Source organism: Lucilia sericata, unplaced genomic scaffold, assembly GCF_015586225.1.
Source record: "Lucilia sericata isolate MDLA Ls3-8-SP2 unplaced genomic scaffold, ASM1558622v1 Contig000223F_arrow, whole genome shotgun sequence".
In the NCBI taxonomy this organism is placed as follows: domain Eukaryota; kingdom Metazoa; phylum Arthropoda; class Insecta; order Diptera; family Calliphoridae; genus Lucilia; species Lucilia sericata.
In genome coordinates this window covers 99865-124690 of record NW_023994250.1, presented here as the reverse complement: position 1 = coordinate 124690, position 24826 = coordinate 99865, and the positions used below count along the sequence as shown (strand labels likewise).

At 31.2% G+C, this 24826-nt stretch overlaps 1 protein-coding gene across 1 annotated transcript in view; it reads left to right on the top strand.

The window, feature by feature from the left end:
• The window catches only part of LOC119602333 (alpha-mannosidase 2), an 87370-nt gene that overhangs the window by 15647 nt on the left and 46897 nt on the right, over positions 1-24826 (top strand). The window contains exon 2 of the mRNA XM_037953774.1: positions 21471-21515. The gene's annotated coding sequence lies outside the window, so the exon portion shown is untranslated. The remainder of the gene's footprint in view (positions 1-21470; positions 21516-24826) is intronic.

The window sequence follows — 24826 nt, the reverse complement described above, 5'->3', positions numbered from 1 at the left end:
TGAGTGTCAAGGTTTTACCTTGAACTTGAAATTTAAGAATTTGAGTGAATGAATCCCAAGCACCATTTATGTAATACAAACAAATAAATGAATTGATACATAAGAAATCGTAACAAACCTGCTTCGAACTGAAATTTAAACATTTAAGTTGAAGTTTGAACAGGAAATCGATTTATGTTTATTTTCGAAGGTAGAAGGGTAATTTTAATAATAGATTCAATTGGATGCACAGAAAAAAATCAATGTCTAATTGTTATTTGTAAAATTAATGTACAATATATAGGCATAACAATTTTGTTAAATAAATGTCAAATTAATTTGCTAAAGTTAGAGCCATAGAAATAAGTTTCCATATAATAAGACAATTTTTATTATTCATAATGCCCAAAGTGTGGCACGACCCACGAAAGCCGGGCAATATTCACGACTTCAAATCGGAAGCGTGATATTTTCCAATATATTTTCCATTTTGGTCCTCAATGTCGTATAAATTATTACCTATTTTATTTTTAATTCGACACTTAATAAATTTTGGCATAAACTTTTTATTTATATGTTTAGACATACTGCTCATTACGTGATTCTTTCTAAATACAATTTGACCCTTTTGAAAATGAACTGGCCTGCTCCTCAGATTATATGATTTTGCAGCTTTGTTATGAGCAACAGTCAAGTTCTCACGAATATTATGTCTAATTTTCGATAATTTGTCACTGCTACTACAAACATTTACATCTTCCCCTGATAAGCAACCTAATTTATCTAGAATTTTATATGCAGAGCCATGCTGAACCATGTTTTGCCCGAACACCGCATAATATGGGGAACATTTTATAGATGAATGGTAATCGCTGCGCAATACCGACAAAATCTGAGGAATATATTTATCCCATTCCGTATGATCTTTATGGTCTTGTAAGAAATATCTAATTTTTGTGATAATTTCACGATTAGCACGTTCCGATGCATTGGACTGAGGTGCATAAAATCCTGTGGTAATGTGGGATATGTCATATAATTCGAAGAAGTCTTTCATTTCCTTGGATAAGAATTGTTTGGCATTATCACTATGAATATACTTTGGTACTCCATAGGTTGGAAAAAGTTCAGACTCAAAGAATAAAATAACATTTGACGTAGTCGCTGCCTTCATAGGTTTCAAAAAAAGAAATTTGGTTAGATGATCTAAACATATAAAAATTATGGAGTTTTTAGACTTTGTAAAGGGATAAGGACCTAAAAAGTCGCAATACAGCCTCTCAAATGGTCTATTTGTAAGAAATTGATTACCCATTAGAGGTCTTGTTATCTGATTTGAGGACTTTATAGTTTTGCAAATATCGCACTTATCTATATATGTTTTAATATCTTTAGTCATTGTCGGCCAAAAATATTTTTGGCGAATTCTTGACAATGTTTTTACGAAACCGCCATGACAAGAACCTATAGAGTCGTGAGCAGATTTAATAATGGATTGGACTAAGGACATTGGTACCCACACACGCCATAAATTGTTTTCCTCATTTTCAGAGCCCAATCTGAAGTTTACCCTCTTTAGAATTATGTTTCCAGATATACATAGATCTGGCAAGGAATCTTTGTTTTCGGATATTGACTTTCGGAGCTGTTGGTATTCTTCCTCTTCAAATTCCGGCGATGTTACATTAATATCTGCTGGTAGGTTTTCCAAAGATAGTTCTTCTATATTCATCCTAGAGAGGCAGTCTGGAACAACGTTTAAGGATCCTTTTCTGTGTTCAATGCTAAAGGTATATCGTTGTAATTTTAGACTCCAGCGTGCTAAGCGACCACTCAAATCTTTCTGCGACATTAACCACTTTAAGGACGAGTGGTCTGTGATTATACGGAAACGTAATCCTTCAATATAAGGACGAAATCTATTTACACTTATGATCGCTGCAAGGCATTCCAATTCGGTTACCGTATAATTCTTTTGACTCTTATTAAGTTTTTGCGAAACATAAGCAATGGGATGTTCACGCCCTTGATCGTCATATTGGAACAATACGCCCCCACACCTATTTTGGAAGCATCGCATTGTATTATAAATTCTTTCGTAAAATCGGGCTGCGCCAACACCGGAGCGGACGAAAGAGCGATTTTAAGTTTTTCAAAGGATGTTACTGCTTCGTCTGTGAGCAAAAATTTCCCTTTCGACTTCTTTAAACAATCAGTTAAAGGTCCAGCTAAATCCGCAAAGTTTTTTATAAAGGATCGATACCAGTTAGCCATTCCAATAAACCTACGAATTTGTTTAGGTGTCTTCGGTAGCGGAAAACTCCTGATCGATTCAACTTTAATCGGATCTACTTTTAAACAACCATTGCCCACGATATATCCTAAATATCTTATTTCCCTTTGACAAAATTTACTCTTACCCACGTTAATTGTCAACTTAGCTCCTTTAAGACAAGACGCTACCTGAGATAGCAGACTAATATGCGATTCAAAATTGGAACTACAAATAAGTAAATCATCGAGGTATATAAAAACATTTTCACGTAATCTGGAAGGAATGACCTTATCCATGAGACGACTCATGGTCTGGGGGCCATTACACAACCCAAACGGCATGTATTTATAATGATACAATGGTTTGCCCGGTATCACAAAAGCAGTTTTTTCCTTAGATGAATCTGTTAACGGAATTTGTAAAAAGGCGTCTTTAAGATCTATACCAGTGATGAAGTACGTATCTTTGAGTCTGCTTAGTAAGCCATTGATGTGAGGCAATGGATACGAGTCCCTTTTTGTCACCTCATTTAGTTTCCTTGAATCTATGCAAAGTCTCACTTTCCCAGGTTTTCTTACCAGCACTGCTGGGGAGCACCACGGAGAATTAGATTCTTCAATAACTCCTAGCTTTAATAATCTATCTACTTCTTGAAAAGCTTCTTCTTGTCTGGGAGGAGATAAAGGATAGTGTTTGCACTTTATCGGAACTGCATCACCAGTGTCAATGTGATGTTGTAATACATCAGTACTACCTAGACCCAACTTCTCGTACGAGGGAAATTCTAATATAGTTTTTTCCAAGATGAGCTTTTGTTCAGGAGTAAGGTCGTGAAAGTTTTCCAAACTTGAGTTTAATGAAATTTCTGAAATCTTTCCCAAGTCGTTTGGAATGATATCAGGTGCTAGAGCAAACTCGCGCCAAAAGTTTATACCAAAATAAGCAGTTTGACTTAGTGAAGGCACTATATAAAACGTAATATGTTTAGTAACGCCCTTAAAACATATTGGTAATACACAAAATCCTATAACTTCCTGTTTATTGCCGCTTGCCATGCGTACTGACGACTTAATTGGTGTATAAGGTATCTTATTTTTCTGTAGAAATGTTAAACTATCTTTGCCTAATGCACAAACATTGGCTCCCGAATCGAGTAGTCCTACCAGTGTATCATCGTGTACATTAACTTTTGCGAACGGTCTGTCATCAGACCCATTAAGAACTGTTGACTCTAAGAGCTTTCGGAAATACTTGCGCTTTTTAAAACGTATTCTACATTTAATTATATTAAAAAGGGGTTTTGGTGACATTTTCTGTTTGTTTAGAAGAAAATCCTGTTTATAATTTACAAATGGATAATTTGTATTAGGTACGGAAGGGTATTCCTGAAAATTGTTTAAATTGAATTTTCTTGAAAATTGTCTAAAGTGTAATTTTCCGGAAAATTTTCTATATTTTCGTCGAAAATGTTTGAGTGGTAAAAATCAGAGGTTTGAGTCGAATTATCCTTCGTAAAGCTTTCATTTGGGTTTTTAAAATATTCAATAGACTGAAATTTATTTTCGTTAGAAATTAGTTTAAACTCGGGGTTTGTTGGGGTGGACGAGTGTCCCCGGTCGCCAGTTCGCCCACTTTTCGATTTCCCTGAAGTCCATGTTTGTTTGGACATTTTGGTGTCAAGGTACCTTTTAGACCGCATTTAAAGCAAAATGGTGTCTTGATTTCCTCAGGACAGTATATGTATGAGTGCCCAAATTCCAAACAATTCCAGCATTTAATTCCAGAGTAATCAAAGTTAACCTTCTTGTTCGGTAACTTCAATGCCTCAACCTGAGGGTCTATATAAGCTGATTCGGAGACTTCGGGAAGTAAAGTGTCGATTTCATTAATGTTCCGAGCCGTTCCCAAATTAGGAGTCTGAAATTTGGTCTCACGCAAAACTTTTTCCGCCTTCCGGGCAATGTCTCGGAAATCATTAATATCTCTAGGCTCACAATTAAACATCAAAAATCTTAAGTTTGGATTTAAATTCCTTTTCATAATGTCTATAAGTGTTGTGTCTGGAAGAGGACTTTGAAGCCTTAAGTTCATGGCAACCACAGATGAATGGAAATCGTCATAAGTTTCCTTAAATTGTTGCTTTCGCAACGAAATTTTCAATAACACCTCGTGATCAGACTCCAAATGTCCAAACTCTTTAATCAATGCATTACGCAGGAAAGAATATGTGATATTACGATTCTGTCTAGTGAAGAGCCAATACCAGCTCTCAGCACGACCGTCTAAAAGAATGTGAAAATTTGATAACAAATGTTCGTCAGAACATTTGGATCGTGTACAAAGGGTCTCGACCTTAAACAGAAAATCTGAAACAGATCCTGTTCCGTCATACGATATCTTCCACTTTTCTAATTTAACATTGACATTTTCGCTTATCCTACTTTGATCAGACAAATGATTAGAATTAGGGGTTTGTGAATTGGTATAATTATGGAACATTTCAGGAGGTCTATTCAAAGATGTAGTTGGAGCACTACCAATTTGTGATATACTTTCTCTGATCGAAGTTAATTCCCTACGGAATTCTTCTTGAGTTGTCCTCATAGTTTGTTGCATTAATGCTAGTAAAGAATCAAATGAATTAGTGGTGTTTGGGTTTACATAGTTCGTATTTGGAAGTAATGCAGCATTGCTGTTCGGAGCAGAAGTATGAATAAATGGGTCTACATTAGGATTAAGAGAAGATCTAGGAGGGATTTCCTCAGAAGCTGCACCTAATTGCGGTTGCGAAGCAGAACTCTGGTTATCCATGACAATTATATCCTGAAAAAGACTAGCGGACGATAAATTGCTTGAGCTTTGGGCCCTATTAACCTGTGTCCTGTTAGCAGGAGAATGAACTACCTTAGGCTTAGCACCAGTACTGTCCTGAAGATCTATTGATATATTATTTCGCGAAGCTGATGAACCGCGCGTCCTAGTGAATGAACTGTTCTTAGAACCTCTAGAAGAGTTCCTTGTGTTCATAACGAAACCGATAAAATCAAAATTTTGGCTATTAGAAAAATTTATTATCAGGATAAACGTCTTTTTTTTCCTAACAAAATTGAGTAAACTTCAAGAATTCAAAAGATAAATTGTGTTTTATAAAAAAAAATTGTATTCACGATACAAATTTAGATCAATATTAAAATTCAAAGTATATATTTTCAATTGTTCAAAAATTATCATTAAAATTTTGGGGGAATGATAAACCAGATAAATATTAGAGTAATCAGATTAAATCGTGTCATAATAAGAAAAAATGTTTTTAAATAATCAATTTATTTTCATAAAAAAAAACAAAGTAACTAGAGTATATCAAAATTTATATACTGCAACATAAGGACCTTTGAGCGAAATATTTGTTCCATATGGACTCGAATATTAATATCGAAAAAAAATCTTTATTTTCTTTTCAATGCAACTATTACCGATATTCAACTGACAGAAATAGGACTCTTGAAAAAAAATTAAAAGATTTAAGTTAAACTTGTCGTGTATAAGTTTTCTAAATCGCGATTAGTTTCCTAGAGTATAAATCCGATAGAAATCTAAGACTTAAATAAAAAAGTAAATATGTGACAAACTTAACTCACCCTAGATTATTTGAATCTTATATATAAAAATAAATCGATATTTTAAAGTAATTGAGTAATAGTGAAAGATGTTAACTAAATTCTCATTGGCCTTGCTTTGGCCTTTTCGTTGGGCGCCATATATGTTACGCGACAGGCTCATATGAATAATAAAAATTGTTGTACGAGTTCAAAATTCAATTAAAAGCCAAAATCTAAATAAAATGAGTTTAAGAGGCATGTTCGTAGGTTTCCCAGCTAGCTATAACTTGAGGCAATGATGATTCTTAACTCATATTACTGCGCGTAATCATATAGCATACTATCCATGCCTAATACTACCTATAGTATGCAAAAAAAAAAAAAAATGATGAAAAACTTTATCCTCTCAATTACAAAGAAAACAACGATGGCATGTTGGAGTGCCACGTAGGGGTACAAAGCTTCCCTCCCACTGACTTAACGTCAGACGCCTTGACAGGAGAATTACCCATAATTTTTAACCCTGTCCCTTTTCTGACACGATCTAAAATATATTACTTTTTATATTTTGTTATGGTTATCATCCCCCTTATTGAATAATTTAACAGTGCATTTTGTTAGTTTTAATATACATTAAAAATATAATAATTTATTTTGTGCATTTGAATTGTTAGGTATAAATTCTACAATAATTATAATAATAATTATAAAATATAAAATATTAAAAATAATAGAATAATTGAAAATTTTTGAATTTATAATTTTACAAAAATATAGAAGAAAATTATTGTTTTACTTACAAATCAACTGTAGTTACATATTGTGTTGTTGAGTGTGTTCTCTTATCTTGTCATGTGTGATATCAGTTGATGGGCCCAGCAATCTGCATGACGACAATGTGTATGATGTTCAGTGTAGTAGACTTTCGTGAAAAATTTCTGGTTCAAATCGCAAATATATGTATATGTATGTATAAGTGTAAAGCTGTATTTATGTTTAACAATTCAGGGTTTTGATTTTCAAATTTGCATGTTTCAAATTAATCTTCGTTTCTATAATTTTCTTTAAATTATTTTATGCTTTTCTCTAAATTATATTCTATTTTTTCCTTTATGTTAAATTTTCAAAAAATAAAAAAAACCTAGGGCATTTCAAATTAATTTCTTTATACGTTTCATTTTCTTCAGTTTCGATTTGTTTTCAATTAATTTTCTTTCAAAATTTGTATATTCCATTTAAATTTCAATTATTTTCACAAACATTTTAAATTTCATTAGATTTTAATTAATTATTTTCTTTTCTTTCTTGTTACCTATCTCTCTATAAAAAAAATTCTTATTTATTTACATTTTGTATTTCAAAATTCATTCATTCATCTTTCTGTTTCGAATTTTTTTAAAATTTCAAAATTAAATTTTTATTACCGAATTTTTTTGTTTTAAATTCCAAGACTAAATTTTAATGGTAGATTATCTCACTTTTACGTTTTCAATTTTCAAAATTTCCAAAAGCAAAAGAAAATTTATTGTAATTATTTAAATTTGGTTTTCACTTATTAATTTAAAATTTTAAATAATTTTTATTATAATTAATTTTAATATGTTTTCACTTTTAATTTAAAATAATGCTATTTCACTCTCAATTTATATTTCGCGATTTTGTAATTTTAATTGTAATTGGTTACAATAATTTCGCTTTAAATTTTGATATTTTTTTTTCTAAAGTTTAAGTGTAATTTATTTTAATAACTTTTCATTTTTTTGTTGGTTTTTGTTTTTTTTTTTTTTTTAATTTTGAAATTTTAAATAAATTCACTTGTAATTAATTGACATCACTTGTAATTAATTGAATTATAAAATATTCTTTCAATGCTAAATTTTTAAATTTTATTTTATTTTAATTTCATTTTTTTTGCAACTTTTTGATTTTCTTAAAATATATATATTCTTAATGTGTCTCACTTTCAATTTTATATTTTTGACTTTAGAAAAGATATTTTAGGATTTTAACTGATCTAAATTATATATTTTTTTTTTTTTTTTTTTTTTTTTTTTTTTTTTTTTTTTTTTGCATTTCAGAACAGAATAAGTTTAAGTTCAGAAATCGTGTTTAATTTTCTTAAATTCTAATATTCTATTTTCAATTTCGAGTTTCCAGTTTCTATTTTCTTACACTATTAAATTTCTTTCCCTTTTTGATTTAGAACTTTAAATTTTCAATCGACAAAAAAAAGTTTTAGTATATTAATTAAAAACTAGATTTTAAGCATATATTTTATCATTAATTATATATGTAAATTTATAAGTAAATTATTGGAATTAATAGGGGATTGAATTTAAAAACAGTGATTAATTTCGAATTAACAAAAATATTTTAGACAAAAGCAATTGGAAAATTTTGGAAATATAGGAAAAGTTGAAAACTATAACATTTAATAAATAAGGTGGTGTCTGATCCGACTAATTTTGAAGTTACAAATTTTCCTGTTGGAAACGGTAGATTTGCCGGACTGATCCAAAAACCGAACAAAAAAGAACAACGACTTGCTTTATTATAGGAAGTACGTGGGATCGTAATATTAAAACGTGATTGGTTAAAACTGTACTTTTCGTTACACAACGTTTAATCCAGTTTAGAGTCACGTGGGGGCCATAAATCATATTATACCCACGTATAAATTTCTCATATAACCGGTTAAAACACGTGATTTTGAGAAGATTATGTAATTGCCTTGATGTTCAAATCCAGTCAGAAACAAAGAAAATACCTGTATTATATGTTTTACTTCAGATATATTGGGTTAGAGACACGTGGGGACCTCCAATTTATATTTTACCCACGTGTAAAAAATATATCTTACAATCGGGTGGAACACGTGGGTCCGGAAGATGGATTTAGACTTTTAATAAGCTTTTGTATACGATTAAAGTTGAAAGGGTTATTCCCAATAAGGTCCAGAATCTGTCCTTTCTCCAAAACATGTGGTTGGTAGTTCCCACGTTTTTTCCAATACCACTGGCAAAATTGGCCTATTAATGGAAAATTTATACATATGTTCCAGTTTGCAAGAAGTAACAATTTATGACTCCTATCTTACCTTTATAAATCAGCAATATTAATTTAATAAAAATCAATAAGTACTTCGCAAAATTATTAATTATTAACTAATTAAATAGTTTTAAAACTTTATTTAATAAATTTTTAGAAAAAATCACTTTCAACTAAATATAATTTTTCCCGCTGTAGTTGTTTTCCTTATGAACGCCGCTTTGCTAATGATTTTGCTTTACAAAAGTTCTAGAAATAATTATCATTCCTTCTTTTTCGAAATTAAAGTCCCGTTAGGATTTGTGAAAAGAATTCCATTGCTTAAATAGGGACAAACTAGAATTGGTACATTTCTTGACATTTAAATCAAAGTAACCAAAACAGGGATGGACAATTCACTACCCATTAAATTTATCTAAATGTATTTTAAACAAAAAAAATATATAAGTCACAGTATTTGCATCCAAAATGATGTATATTTCCAAAGTAATTTATAACAGTCACAAATTATCTATTATCGTGAAGATCTGAAATCAAATTATTCATATATTGCAATATATTACAATACATTTTTATTACGTTAATTGAATGTTTCCAAATGTCGTTTAAACATCCCTGATCTTAAACACAACATAATCACTCTTGAAACAAACAAAAAAAATCCACTTGTTAAGCGTACTCTTCAAAAAAAATATATGCAACAACATCAGTCGATTTTTTATAACTCTCTTAATGTTCAAAAAAAAATCATAGTAAAGACAAAAGAAAATGCAAAAAAACTAAAGGGAATTGTTATGAAGAGTGTCACTCTTAACGATGATCAATGAAAATAAGAGTACGAATTTTCTTCCAAAGTAGATGTATTGCTATGTGCATACATATGTGTGTAAGATATAAATGAGTGTCAAGGTTTTACCTTGAACTTGAAATTTAAGAATTTGAGTGAATGAATCCCAAGCACCATTTATGTAATACAAACAAATAAATGAATTGATACATAAGAAATCGTAACACTCTATTGATTAGTGTGTTGCCCAGTCTAAGTACTAGGCTGTTGACTAGTCTAGGGAATAGTATATTGACTAGTCTGTGGACTAGCGTATTGACTAGCAGTGAGATTGGTCTAATAACTAGTCTATTAACTGATCACTTGACTAGTCTATGTTTAAACATTATTTTCTTGAAATTACTTCTAACAAGAACTTCGGATGTTGAGTTCTTATTTACATAAAACTCTTCAACAAATAGCCCTCATAGCAATCACTCACATGTTATGCACATAAAACTCTTCAAATAAGCCTCGCATAGCAATTACTCACATAACTCTTCACTTTGACATTTTACTACAGTTTAATTGTTTCTTTAGAATTATTAAGATTTACAAATTCTGGACTTGAAAGCCTTTCTTAATACTATTCACCATATAATAGTTGCAATAAATTTTATATATAAAATTTATTATCACAACTTTTTATACATGCACAATAAATATCTGCTTTTTTTCAACTCTACAGCTTTGTAAGGACACTAAATATTGCTGGCATAAAATTAACAGACGATTTATTATATTTAAAACATCATCATTAACGGAGTATTTAGAGCAATAATAGAAACCATTTAAAACAACATCAAGCATGTTTAAGACATCTTTTATATTTTCTAACCATTGAGAAGTTCTCTTTTACTCTTTTTTTATTTTCCTATAAAAAGACGCTACTTAAAACCGATGATGAAAGAAGAAAAATAAAAAATAACTTAAAACATCTTAATACTACTTCACTTAAAAATTTCACTTCCTCGGTTACTTAAAACCCTAAAAAGTAGCAAAAAAAAAAAACAGAAGAACATCTTAAACACCGTAAAACGACTCTGGCCAATATAAAACCGACAGACGGTCATAGACAACAGCAGCAAATGATGCACGCAAAAGAACAAATATATATAAAGAAAAATTTTTACAGAATAGAAAATATTCGTAAAACTATGTCTCATGTGTGTATATCTGCTTCAAGTTTTACTATATATAGTACTAACAACATTCTCTATATACAAACGTACATATTTATTTATTTGTCTATATTTTTTCGTAAACATATTGCGGTCAATTACATTCATAAATCACTTCTATGTTAACAAATCTGGTGAGTAGATATTTGTCTGTTTGTTGGTTTGACTTACAATTTTGTCTTGATGGTGTGGTCTCCCAAACCAATGGTTGTTTGTTTGTCTGGCTGTTTGGTTGACTGACTGAGTGACTGGTTGGTTGGTTAACTGCCTTGTTATTGTGGCCTTTTTGTTACTTAGATGACTTAACGTGATGGTAGAAATGATGGTTTATTGGAGGCTCACTTCTCTAGTACCTTACTGAAACCATAGCGAACAATGTATAAATGTGATGAAATTGTATGTGTATATTGAAGGTGGAGGTGTCGTGTTAAATTGAAATCATTAACAATACATCAATCTTTGTTAAGAGTTATGGACAAAAGAAAAAGGGCGTAATATTAGAACATTAATGCAGGCAAACATATTCCCTAAATGGTTTTAGTAATAGAACAAATTTAAAAGGTTTTTCTTCAATACTGACGGATATATCAACATCTTGTGGTAAATATGTCATTTAAGTTAAAAATCTCTAGAGTTGACAGGGTTGATATTTCATTGTTTTATTTTGGGAAGAAAAACAAGTACCTTCTTTCCCTGTTTAAATAATATTGGAAACTAAGGTCAAAAATTTGTTATATTACATTTCTTTTAATTAAAAATGTACATAGTTTGAAACATATATTCGTTACAAAAATATCTTCAAAAGAAAAACTAAACTACCAAACCAAATCTCCGGAAATCGTACAAAAGGTACTTGAATATATATGATAATTATATGAATGTAATAATTTCAGAATCCTCCCTTATGATTTCCGGTTTAAAAAATTCTCTCGAGCAGGTCAACTCGCTTTCTGTTATATTTTATCTAATGAAAGAAATCTATTCTACTATCTGTATAAATTGAATCGATAATTCAACTAGATGCAGGGTAATATGAACTGAGAAACCAAGGAGTTTACCAAACAAGGAGAGGAATAGTTCATAAAAACTTCAAGGATCTCGAGTTACGAGATAATAAATGGCTGAACTTCGATAGATACTGTTATAAGCCAGACAAAACAAACGAACCAAAGTGCTGCGGTCGGCATACAAATCATTGAAACACATTTGGCGTTCAATGAAATTAACCATCAAAAAGCCAATATGGATTTTCAGTGCGATCGAAAACTTCCCCACAAATATAGTACATCTGGTAGGTTAGTAGTTCGTGTTCTAGTCAGAGCATCGTCAGTTTTTCTTCGAATTTGATGTAACTAATTTGATGTAATTCGTGTTCTAGTCAGACCGGAGGTCGTGGGTTTTATTCCCACTCGTCAAAGAGAGCATCTAGTTGTTTTCTTCGAATTTGATGTAATTTACATCATCCTTTCCAACTGCTAACGTAACGAATGCAAAACCGTTCAACCAACGAGAGATGAAGTAAAAACATGAGCTAGATACGGCTACTTGGAAATATAAATACGAAATTGGAGCAGCGATTCATACGAATAAAGGACATGTAAAGAGGAGAGTGAAATGTTGGAACACTTTCTTTGTCAGAGTCAGCCTGTCGTCGAAATTAGATCCAAATATTTTGAGAGCAATGTTATTCCAGTTATAACATCCATCATGAACACTGACTGAACTACGTCACAATGTTAGTTTTGTTATTCGAGTGATAGTTGTGAACCTTTGTCTAGAAGTAGACATTGAAAATTCACCAGAAGTGGAGATACGACAAAAACGAATAAACTTATCGATCGAAAATTCAGCTACGATTAGTAGTGATCCTTTGCACCTTTGTCTAGAAGTTAAGATCGTAGCTAAATTTTCGACCTATACGTTATTCGCTCTTGAATCTCTTCTTTTGCCGAATTTTCAATTAAAATTATATGGATTGTTGATCCACCTGAATAGAAAACTGAGAAACAATTAAAGAAATTGAGGATCTCTACTAATATGATCATTTAATATGACGATCGGCCAATAGTCCCGTGAATAAACAAATAATGAAAGGAAAAACTTGAGGAGTTTGAAAGGAGCCGCTGCTCTAGATATTAAGTTTAGGCACAATCACTACTGATCGTTGCTAAGTTTTCATCCAATAAGTTTATTCGCTCTTGTCGTATCTCTTCTTCTGGCGAATTTTCAATTATAATTATATGGATTGTTGATTATTAAGTATATTTAGAGGCGATCTTTACTAATATGATCATTTAAGATGTCGATCGGTCAATAAGATTATCTGTTCTCGTCGTATATCTCCTATTCGAGAGTTTTCAAATTTTATGGATTGTTCAGTTCCGTAAACAAAAAAATTAAAGGAAAAACTTGAGGAGTTTCAAAGGAGCCGTTGCTAGAGATAGCCTCTTATTAAAAATAATGACATCTCGCAGTTTCAAGTGTAACGAACCGAGAATATCAAATAACAAAAGAAACATTGAAACTTTGACTTTCTCATGAAAATTTGAAATAAACGGTTAATTAGCAATAAATTCAAAAATACAAACTAACCTTAAAATCCAACACAGTTTATGAACGAAAACTTTATAAATATTTAATCTCTTTTTTCTTGCTCAATTTAAAATCTGTCAGCATTTAAGTAACACTTTTAGCCCCTTTATAATCTTCAGGAAAAAAAACTTAAATTTTAAATTATAATTTGAAATATGACATCTTGAGACAGATTTTTGTTCTTATTTCTTTCTGTACTTTGTCTTGTTACAAACTTTATTGTCTGTAATTTGATAACTGCCTTTTGTTTGAATGAATGAATGACTGAGTGGCTAACTGAATGACTGACTAAATGCTATTTTAGTGCTCTTTTTTGTTTGTATGAATAATATTTTTTCCCTATAGACTTACTTGATTTCTTTGTTTTATACGAGTTATGTATCTTGCTTGAGGTTTTTAAACCAATTTAATTTTCTTATATTTTTTATTTTTGGAAACTTGTTTATATTTTGCCTTAAAAAGGTCTTCTGCGGTTAGTGGTGGAGCTTTTGCAATTTTTTTTTTATAGTTTGAAACAGAAAAAAAATTTCGCAATTTTTCTTGTGAATATGCTTTATTTGCCTTTAAACAATGATTTATGATTTTAAAATTATGGCAATCTCAATTTCCATATTTTTTCTCTTAAAGTTATTTAGTTTTTATTTTATCAGCATTAATGCCGGCTTAAGAAATTATAAATTAACCATGTGTTACACACTCATAAGATAAACAGACGGACATAAAGATTACTTACTACTCCAGTATCCAGTCTAAATATATGTATACCACATCATGTGTACCTTAAACGTTTGTGCTTCAAGGGGAAGATGTGCAAGAAGGAGATTTTATGTTGTAAACACTGTGTACACACTTTTGAATTTGTTCAACAGACCACAACCGATTTTTCATGTAATCATCATTATCATCTTAATCGTCTTCATCATAATTATCGTCATCTTTAAAACAAAGCCAAGAGCAAGTCAGTAATTTAACTTCCGCTACATGAGTTTTTTATGTCTACTTCTTAAATATTACAGCAACCCAAAAAAAAAGACATGTAATTTGTTGCAAAATGAGTATAATAGTACTTATAGTTTTTTTCCTTAGTTTTTCAGCTGAAATTTATGATGACTATAATAGCAGTAGTACGTTGAGTATTTAATATTTGCCAACTCATGCTAAAACTAAAAGAATCAATTAAACATACAATGCAAGATTATATATAATTACGTTAACCTATATTTCTGTTAATACTTTAAAAGGGTTTTCTGATAAGCGATGGTTCCATGTAAAATATGCGAGAGTTGCATGCTGAAAACGATGACACTCTTCTACACAGAGGGAAAAGGGAAATATACACGCCTGGTACCAAATTGACACCAAAGAGTTTATAATTTTTCAATAACATCCATTGTCAAAGTATATACATACATACGTACGACGCAACGTTGTCAACATTGCAACAATTTGTTGTCGTAATCTTAATTGTATACACATCCGTTGTCTAAATGTTAACAAACGTGGTAAGCTCACTATTGGCAACGTGTTTATTACTTTTTCCCTCTGTGTATATATTCTACTGAAATTAAGGAAGATGTTTCAGATATACAATTAAAATTTACTAAATATGGTAAACTTTTCTGTAAATTCTCAAAATTTGGACAATTTTGCTTCCTCTCCGAAACTTGAACCGCAAACGAACTTCTAAGGCATCGTCATCCTAATCAGCTTTCCGTTACTCAAACCTCAAATCAAAACTATACTTCAAATTTTGGGCAAAATCTAAATTTTGCTCAAGTTCCAAATGTAGGTTCTCCACATCCAATTAATATTAATTTCCATTCTTGAATACCGCTACTTACGCTAACGTTATTGTTGATCAGACTTGGCTCCAACCTGTTCATATGCTTCCTTCACAAGATTTTGTCGTTAAAGATGTTTATTTTATTGGAGAAAACCTTATGATATCCAAATCTTTTAGATTAATGCCCATAATAGACCGATTTGTAGTCAAAAAAATACAATTGTTCGAGAGTTTATTTATGGGGAAGATAATAACTATTACTCTCTAGAAAAAACTAACCGAATTATGTAAACGGCTATATCCCAAATCCAGAATGATTGAGCCTTATTGAAATACGGCTCCGTTATAAAACTGAGAAGAAAATTCACAATTTTGAAATAATTTGCTTTAAATTGCCATTTTATAGGCTTGGTAGACTTGGAGGTTCCCAATGGAGTAGATCCAAATTCCCTAAAATACTAATTTCCGTTGGCTTTTGTATTTTATATCCTTTAAAATTTTAATCTTGATCCAAGATCTCATGATTTAACAGTAAATTCTTGATATCCAACTTAGAAAAGTCTACAAGAAAGTCTTCCCGTGGTACTTTTTCAAATACGATCACCAATTTGCTACCTCGTTGCGTAACTTCCGAGAAGCAAAAGCAACTCTTTCATTTACAACCACCCAAATGGTATGACTTCTGTACGAATCCATCAAATAAGTGATAAATCCGGTATGAAGAGAGCAATTTCTGAATTCCATAATTTCAATGATACTCTTTCATTCATCCAGAACACAACCGACATATTAATACAAGTATACAGGTGTTACGAGGTTTGTATAATCCCAATTAATTTGATATTAACTCATTCCCAACATTAAGCCACTCAGTTACTCCATTAAAGGGTTCCTGTTAACTTTTTTGACAACAAAATCAAACTTATCCCGAAATTCTGACTTCACTGCTCATTCGTCTTTGAATCAACATTCACTTCCCGTGATTTGAGTTCAACCACAATGACCTAAAGTGCACAGCGAAGAGACCTATTCAATAACCGGAACAAGACAAAGTCTTCTCTGGTCAAACTACAAATAACTTTAAGGAATATTCGAGTAGTCAAATGACCAGTTTAAAGTCCCGACAGACTATTTTCTCTAGGATAGATATAACACCAAGGGGAATGCGGAACAGTAAAATAAGATGCCCCGGATATGGCTCAATTCGGACTAAAGGAAATGAGATCAAAAAGAATGAGGCCGCCACCGGTTCTCGTAATAACAGATTGGTTATGTTCTCTGGTCAAACCGCGAGACAAATATCTTTAAGGAACTTTAATGACCAGTTTATAGTTCCGGCAGACTATTTTCTCCAGGATTGCAATAACACTAAGGTGAATGCGGTTCAGTAAGATAGCATGCCCTGTATAAGGTTCAATTCAGACTAAAGAAAATGAGATCACGATTATGTTCTGACTAAATTTAATTTTGTGGATGTCTGTTTTTGTGGATTAAGTTATCATTGCATGGGCCCGCATTTACTGGAGAACCCTTTATAGTAAATTACGTAGGTATGCTTGTAATCTACTTGTAAACGAAAATAAAGTTACTGCGATAATAATTATAGTTAATTATGTATGTTTAAAATTCTTATAATTACAAAGTTTCATTGTTAAAAACGCTAGAATTAGATAGGTTAACAGGAAAAATGTAGGAAAAGTGTTCATAATTTATATGAAGACATTTAAAGTTATTATGTTTGTTTTCGTTAAAAAAGTATTTAAATTTTTTTTTTTTTGTATGTTAGTTTACTACATAACCACACTACCTTTTTTACTATATACCGACTTACACATAAATGTTTAGGGTTCAATCAACCTTAAATAAATCTTTATTGATCGGTAAACTTAAAAAGAATTTTGAAAATAATACCAGATTAATGTCTTTTTTTAAGATACAATAAAAAGCATTATATCGAAATCAAGTTCTTATGTACATTACAAAAAACATCATGTCGCAAAGCTTCTTTTAAAAATATGTATAAAGCAAAAATGTATTCAACTTTTTCGCCTGTGTCATACATATCATGTATGCGTGCACGTCTGCCAAAATTGTTCTATATTTAGAACAAGATTCTACTTACAGGGATTATTTGTATGTTATAACAAGGACATATCAAAATAAATGACAATAAAAAAGTGATTGACATGTGATTACAACCATATTTTTTTATACAGACAGGACAAGCTAAAATTGATCTGTTCGGTAGGCAGAGCTTAAAGGATATGTTACTATTTAGGTACTCCAAATCCATATAGTACACAAACGAAGAATAAAATGAACAAGTTGAGAATGAGATCAAGATATCAAGCGTTAGATCAAGGCATGAAGACGTTATGAACTTGGACGGTTTGTGGTTCGAACATGGCAGCCTCCATTTTCCATGATCGAATTATGGAAAATTTCCTCCTTTTTGAATTTGTATAATGGCTTAAATCGCTTAAAGTCTTAGTTGATCTATGCTACGCTACGCTTTGCTAGACCATTGGCAGTGGAGGAAATCGTAGGCTGAGTTTTTGAGAAAATTTAAAAAAATCTAGAAAAACTAGTTCGGTCTTGTTTTTGCAAAACCCCTCCATCAGCATTTGTTTCAAATATATCTTTCCACGCTGTTCTTCACATACATATCTCTTAACCCATCATCACATGCTATCATCATTTAATCATTAATATCATATCTTTCCTCTATATCGGGAACAACGACGTTGTTGTAAATATTATTATCATCAACGTCATCGTCATCATCGCCAACATCTCACATAAAATAAGTTCAATGTAACATTGCATTATCCAACCGCAACAGCATTGAAATGACCATCAAATCTCTGTACATCTCGTAGATGAACAAGTATACGTTGACTCTATACTCCATTCTACCTATAACTCAACACCAGCAACGTCAGTTTATGGTGCTACCTTTACGTTATGAAAACCCTTTCCAAAATACAACGGCAACTGCAATAGTGACGATAACAAGCGCAACAAAACAATTTACAGAATATACACGAATTGAGGAAAACAAAAGACAAAAATGAAACGTTTTGTAAAAATTTAAACGGTGTTTTGCTTTTGTTTTCTTTTTTTTTTCTGTCTGTTAAAGACATTCATCCAACAACTGTAAGAAGAGTTAAGAAGAACAAAAAGCGCAGCATTGGAATCATTTCTATATCAATTCCTAAGTTTAGATTTTCTTGTACGAGTGTAATTCTCTGCTGGTTGTTGTACTTGCGGACTGTGTATCTCTTTTACTCTGTGGAACCATAACATCGTTTTTTAAGTCGTTTTTGTGCTTGTTAAGTTGTGCAAATTCATTGCTGCAGTTTTTTTATTTTTATTTTTTTATCTGAAGATTTGTTTTGTTGTACCCTTCACTCGAAGATTTGGAATACATTGAGTTTGACAGTGTTTTGGCAACAAACTTGAGGAAACGATTGTCAACGATGGTGCAGTTTTTCAACGATTAAGGACATTTCTTAAGGGTGCTGTAGGCTTTAAGATATTAAAATAAAAGTGAATTTTTATATCTAGGGAATTTGCTTAGAGGAATTTATTTAGTTAAGGTTATAGAATATACTATAGTCAGACTATAGATTAGACTGTAGTTCAGACTATAGACTATACTATAGTCCAGAATATAGACTAGACTATAATCCAAACTAAAGACTTGACTATAATCTAGACTATAGACTAGTCTATATACTAGACTGTAGTCCAGACTATAGACTAGACTATAGTCCAGACTATACACTAGACTATAGTCCAGACTATAGACAAGACTATAGACTAGACTATAGTCAAGAATATAGACTAGACTATAGTGAAGACTATAGACTAGACCCTAGTCCAGACTATAGACTAAACCATAGATAGACTATAGACTAGACCATAGTCCTGACTATAATATAGTCCAAACTATAGAATAGACTATAGACTAGACTATAGTCCAGACTATAGACTAGCCTAGACTATAGTCCAGACTATAGACTAGCCTATAGTCCAGACTATAGACTAGACTATAGTCCAGACTATAGACTAGCCTATAGTCCAGACTATAGACTAGACTATAGTCCAGACTATAGACTAGACTATAGTCCAGACTATAGACTAGACTATAGTCCAGACTATAGACTAGACTATAGTCTAGACTATAGACTGGACTATAGTCCAGACTATGGACTAGACTATAGTCCAGTCTATAGACTAGACTGTATTCTAGACTATAGACTAGACTTTAGTCCAGACTATAGACTAGACTATATTCCAGGCTAAAGACTAGACTATAGTCCAGACTATATAATAGACTATACTCCAGACTATAGACTAGACTGTAGTCCAGACTATAGACTAGAGTGTAGTCCAGACTATAGACTATACTACAGTTCAGACTATAGACTAGACTATAGTCCAGACTATTGACTAGACTATAGTCCAGACTAATGACTAGACTATAGTCCAGACTAATGACTAGACTATAGTCCAGACTAATGACTAGACTATAGTCCAGACTAATGACTGGACTATAGTCCAGACTATAGACTAGACTGTAGTCCAGACTATAGACTAGACTATAGTCCAGACTATAGTCCACACTATAGACTAGACTGTAGTCCACACTATAGACTAGACTATAGTCCACACTATAGACTAGACTATAGTCCACACTATAGACTAGACTATAGTCCACACTATAGACTAGACTATAGTCCACACTATAGACTAGACTATAGTCCACACTATAGACTAGACTATAGTCCACACTATAGACTAGACTATAGTCCACACTATAGACTAGACTATAGTCCACACTATAGACTAGACTATAGTCCACACTATAGACTAGACTATAGTCCACACTATAGACTAGACTATAGTCCACACTATAGACTAGACTAAAAAGTTTTTCTTCTAGCCAGACTATAGACTAGACTATATTCCAGACTATAGGCTGGACTATAGTCCATACTATTAAGTACAGTCTAATCCACTCTATAGACTATACTATGGTCCAAACTAATTATATACTTAACTGTAGCCCTATACTATGGACTATATTTCATACTATAGGCAGGACTAAATAACAGATTATACTGCAGATTTTATACAAGACTATTCTAGACTTTACTAACCTTAATAGTCCTTTTGTCGAGTTTGTTATCCTAGGGAATATAAATACCACCCACTGTTTCTAACCTTTTGCATAGGAGCAACATTGCTTGACTTATTTGAGTGTAATTACTAATTTATGTTCATTTACCCTTTAGTTGCTAAGACAAGGCCAGAGAACAATGATGCTCATATTTTTCATTCCTCATAGGTGCATTAAACCCGCAGGGAATCTTGTATTCTACCTTCTTTCTCCCTAACGAAAAATGTACATCACTTTTACTTATTTGTTTCTTGCTATATCTATTGTTTTCAAGTATATATGTACAGTTTTTTTTTATAAAAAAGTACTTCCCATTTTGTTCTTTTTCTTGATAGCTGTTATTTTTTCTAAAGTTTTTCTTTGCATGTTTAATGCTTCTTTCTTTTTTGCCGTTCGTTCGAATACGAAAATTGTAAAAATACACTTTAAAGTGCAAGGAAAATTTTGACCAAAATTCTTTTTATTTAAACTTTATTTATTTTACTTTTGGCCAATGTTGTGTGTTCTTTTAGTTTTGTTCGATTTTCGTTTTTCAAACAATAAATGATGAAATAGCAAGAACCACTATGTTCAAATTCTACTAGATATTGACAAATTTGTTTGTATGGTAAGTGGTCTTTTGTTCCAATTGTAAAGAAGTGAAAGATTACAAGACCCTATTTGAAAATGAAAACATGATGTAAGACTTACTTAATTTTAAAATTATTTTTTTTATTTTATTTTGAGGTTTTCACATCATTTCTTTGAAAGGATGTTAGTGTAGTGTTTTTATTTTTTTCCGAATAGATCTTAAACATCTGTAAGCTGGTTTAAGTAAGTAAATAAATAAAGAACAAGAAAGGACATGTTCAGAGGAGATAATAGAAATCTTTGATGTCTGAATTGAAAAATGAAATGAGGTCTTATTGAGTAAAATATTTTTTTAAGAAGAAATAAACAAATTAATTTTAAAATAATTTTCTTTGCCAGCAATTTGATATTTATTTTTTTTTTCACTTTCAGACCTAAAGAACAACACGATTCGTAGAGCTTAAACGGCAATATTCGGTAAGTTAAAGTATTATTTAAAGATAATATAATTAAGGTCTGCAATTAAAGCTAAACTTGAGCTAAGTAGAAATCTATAATCCAACCTAAACTGAGTCTATATAAAGATATAAGACTTACACCCCATTTCTCAATGACTAATTTTTCCGTTATTCCGCATGTTGTATTTCTACTTCCAAAACATACATATGTTGTAAATATAAGTCAATTTTGAATGGTGGTCCAATATATGGGCTTAGGTCTGAGTATTTTCCTAAAAGTACTTTTTGTCGAATTTTTACTTAACTCCATAATTTTTGTATGGGGACTAACTGAAATCGTGGAACGATATTGCCCATTTTCAATACCAAATAACCTAATAAATAGATAATATGTATGCAAAATAAGCCCGCTAGGTCCTCCCGTATTGGTCCTATCGTGATTTCAACAGACCGACAAATGGACGGACTTGCCTATATTATCATAGAATTTAATAAAATCCCGGAATATTTTTACTTTTGTGGGTCTACGAACAGTATATCGATATTTTAGAAACTTAATGCCTAAAGCAATTATAAAGAGTAATGGTGATATAAATATAACACTGAAAAATCTAGTAAACTTCGATCTATTTTCCTGCCTTACGCAGGATTCGAACTCGAGCCTGAATAACTTATTCATATAACCAATCTAAGACAATATAAAGGTCTAATAGTAAATCTATACAAATATTACAATTAGCTAAACTGAGATTGTATATAGATCTAACATAAGAACTAAAAGATTTTCGATTAAAGCGATTAAACTAAGACCAAGCTAAGATCTAGGATTAAAGTTGTTTAAGACTAACTAAGATTAAAGTTAAACTATAACAATATAAAGATATAAATTTAAAAGTTAAACTGGGATTATATAAAGATCTATCTTTAATCGTACCAAATATTATGCAATGATTACTTTATAAAGAATTGTGTTTAATAATAAACTAAGTCTAGAAAGATCTCCGAGTAGAGACTAAATGAAACTATCAAAATATCACGAATGCGATGTTTTAGGCTTAAAAGAACGAAGTTTAAAATTTAACAGAAAAGTTCTACATTCAAAGTTTAACTTAAGCTATATGAAGATCTGAAAAGAAAACTAAACTAAGAATGCGAATACAGCTTAAATAAGACCAAATAATGATCTACTATGAATAATCAAGTAATACTATATAGCGATCTGTAAATCGAACTAAACTAAGACTATAAAGATTTCCGAGCTGAGATTGATAAAAACTATGTTTGTATATAAAAGTCGTAATTTTTATGAAGAGACCAATGATAAGAATTTAAGTGAAAATTTCTACCTCCAAAGCTTAACTAAAGCTATATAAAGATCATAGCAAAATATACTACGATTTTCAACTAACCAAAGACTATATAAATTTCTGGTACTACGATTAAAACTAAACTGTGACAACGAAAGGATCTCGATTAAGACCAAACTAAGACTACAAATATCTGTGTTTAACACAAAACTAGGACCATATAAGAACTACTTGAACTATAACTAAATATAAAGTGATCGACGATTAAAGTTTAAATTAAAAAATCTATATTCTAGGAACAGAACTAAAGTAAGCATTTGTAAAGTACACCTATTACGAGACTTTAAAGGATCTACGGGTTTTAATGTTTAAAACATGTATGAAACTTACGATTTGTAGTATATACAATTGGAAAGAATGATGAAAGAATTTTTTGGATCGGGTATTCGTTGTCAAAAATAGAACACGCGATTGTGTATGAAAATGTACACAATCACTGCTTAGTTCGAAATTCATCATTTGTCTTGCACCAAGCGATTTCTATTTCCTGTACCTAGTCCAAATTTTCTGAAATTTAGAAGTCCGTTGTACACTTGATGACAATATACGAAATTAGTTCGAAAATTCGAAGTAATGTTCGAAAAAATTTTAAACCTGTTAAAATGATCTCAAAATCATAGAGATTATTTGGTTTTTTTCTAATAGGTATTTTCCCATTTCGAACGTAAAAATTATGAAATTATCGGGTATTCGTCGTCAGAAATAGAACACACGATTGTGTATGAAAATGTAGACAATCATTGCATAGTCCGAAATTCGTCATTTATCTCGCACTAAGCGATTTCTATTTCTCACGCATAAAAATTAAAGAAAAACCAAAATATAAAATTCGAACTAAAAAATTTTTAAAATCATTATAACCAGTACCTGTAGGCCGGATTCGGAAGTTCGTTGAATTGATGACTATATTCGAAATTATTCGAATTTTGGCATTAATTTCGAAAGTTCGAAAAAATGTTAAACCTGTTAAAATCATCTCAAAATCATACAGATTATTTTAGTTCTTTTCCTAATATGTGTACCAATTTCCCCATTTCGTACGTTATGAAAAGAAGGTTATGAAAAGAATTAGCAGTACGTCAACTTTTATTGTGTTCAATTCGAAGAATTTTCGTAACGAATCGTCGTGCCATACGAAATTGTTCGTTTTGCACCGAAATTTATGCTTTACTATGTCGATTATAACTTTTGTCCGCACACTTTATTATTTGCTGGACTTTAACAGTATTTTAAATCATATTTATACAGCTTAACACCCTTTTCTTCGTTTAATATTATTGTTTATGGCCAGTATTTTCTTATCATGTTTAAACTAAATTATGGCAAATAACCAACCAACAAACCAACAACCATCCAAATAACGAATGTCCGACCAAAACAACTAAAAGTGTGTAGCCAATATTTAAACCTACAGCTGCAACATCACTTACATTCTCATGCATAAATACATACATACAAATACATGTAATGTTTTAAAACGTTTTATCCTTGAGTTGAAAAAAATATAAAATTTTTTTGAATTATGTTTTACTTTCATTAGATTTATATCTAAAATTATTTGTTGTATATTGTTAAGAAATGTGCAAAAAAAATATAAAAAAGAGAAGCCCCCATTAAGACAGTATATATTCATTGTGTTCTATATATTATTTTTTTTTTTGAAGGTGTGTTTCATTTTGATTAAGGCCAACCAAATACTGTTTGAGAATATTCTTGCACGTAGTAGTAGTAAAATAGCCTGCTAAATAAGCTGCTAACTTTTGATTATCTTCTTATACCCACCATCAAAAAAGATGGGGGTATTTTGTCATTCCGTTTCTAACACATCGAAATATTGGTCATAGACCCATAAAAATATATATTCTGGGTCCTTATTAAATTCTAAGACGATCCAGCCATGTCCGTCCGTCTGTCTGTTGAAATCACGATAGGGACTACACGGGAGGAACTAGACAGTTGAAAT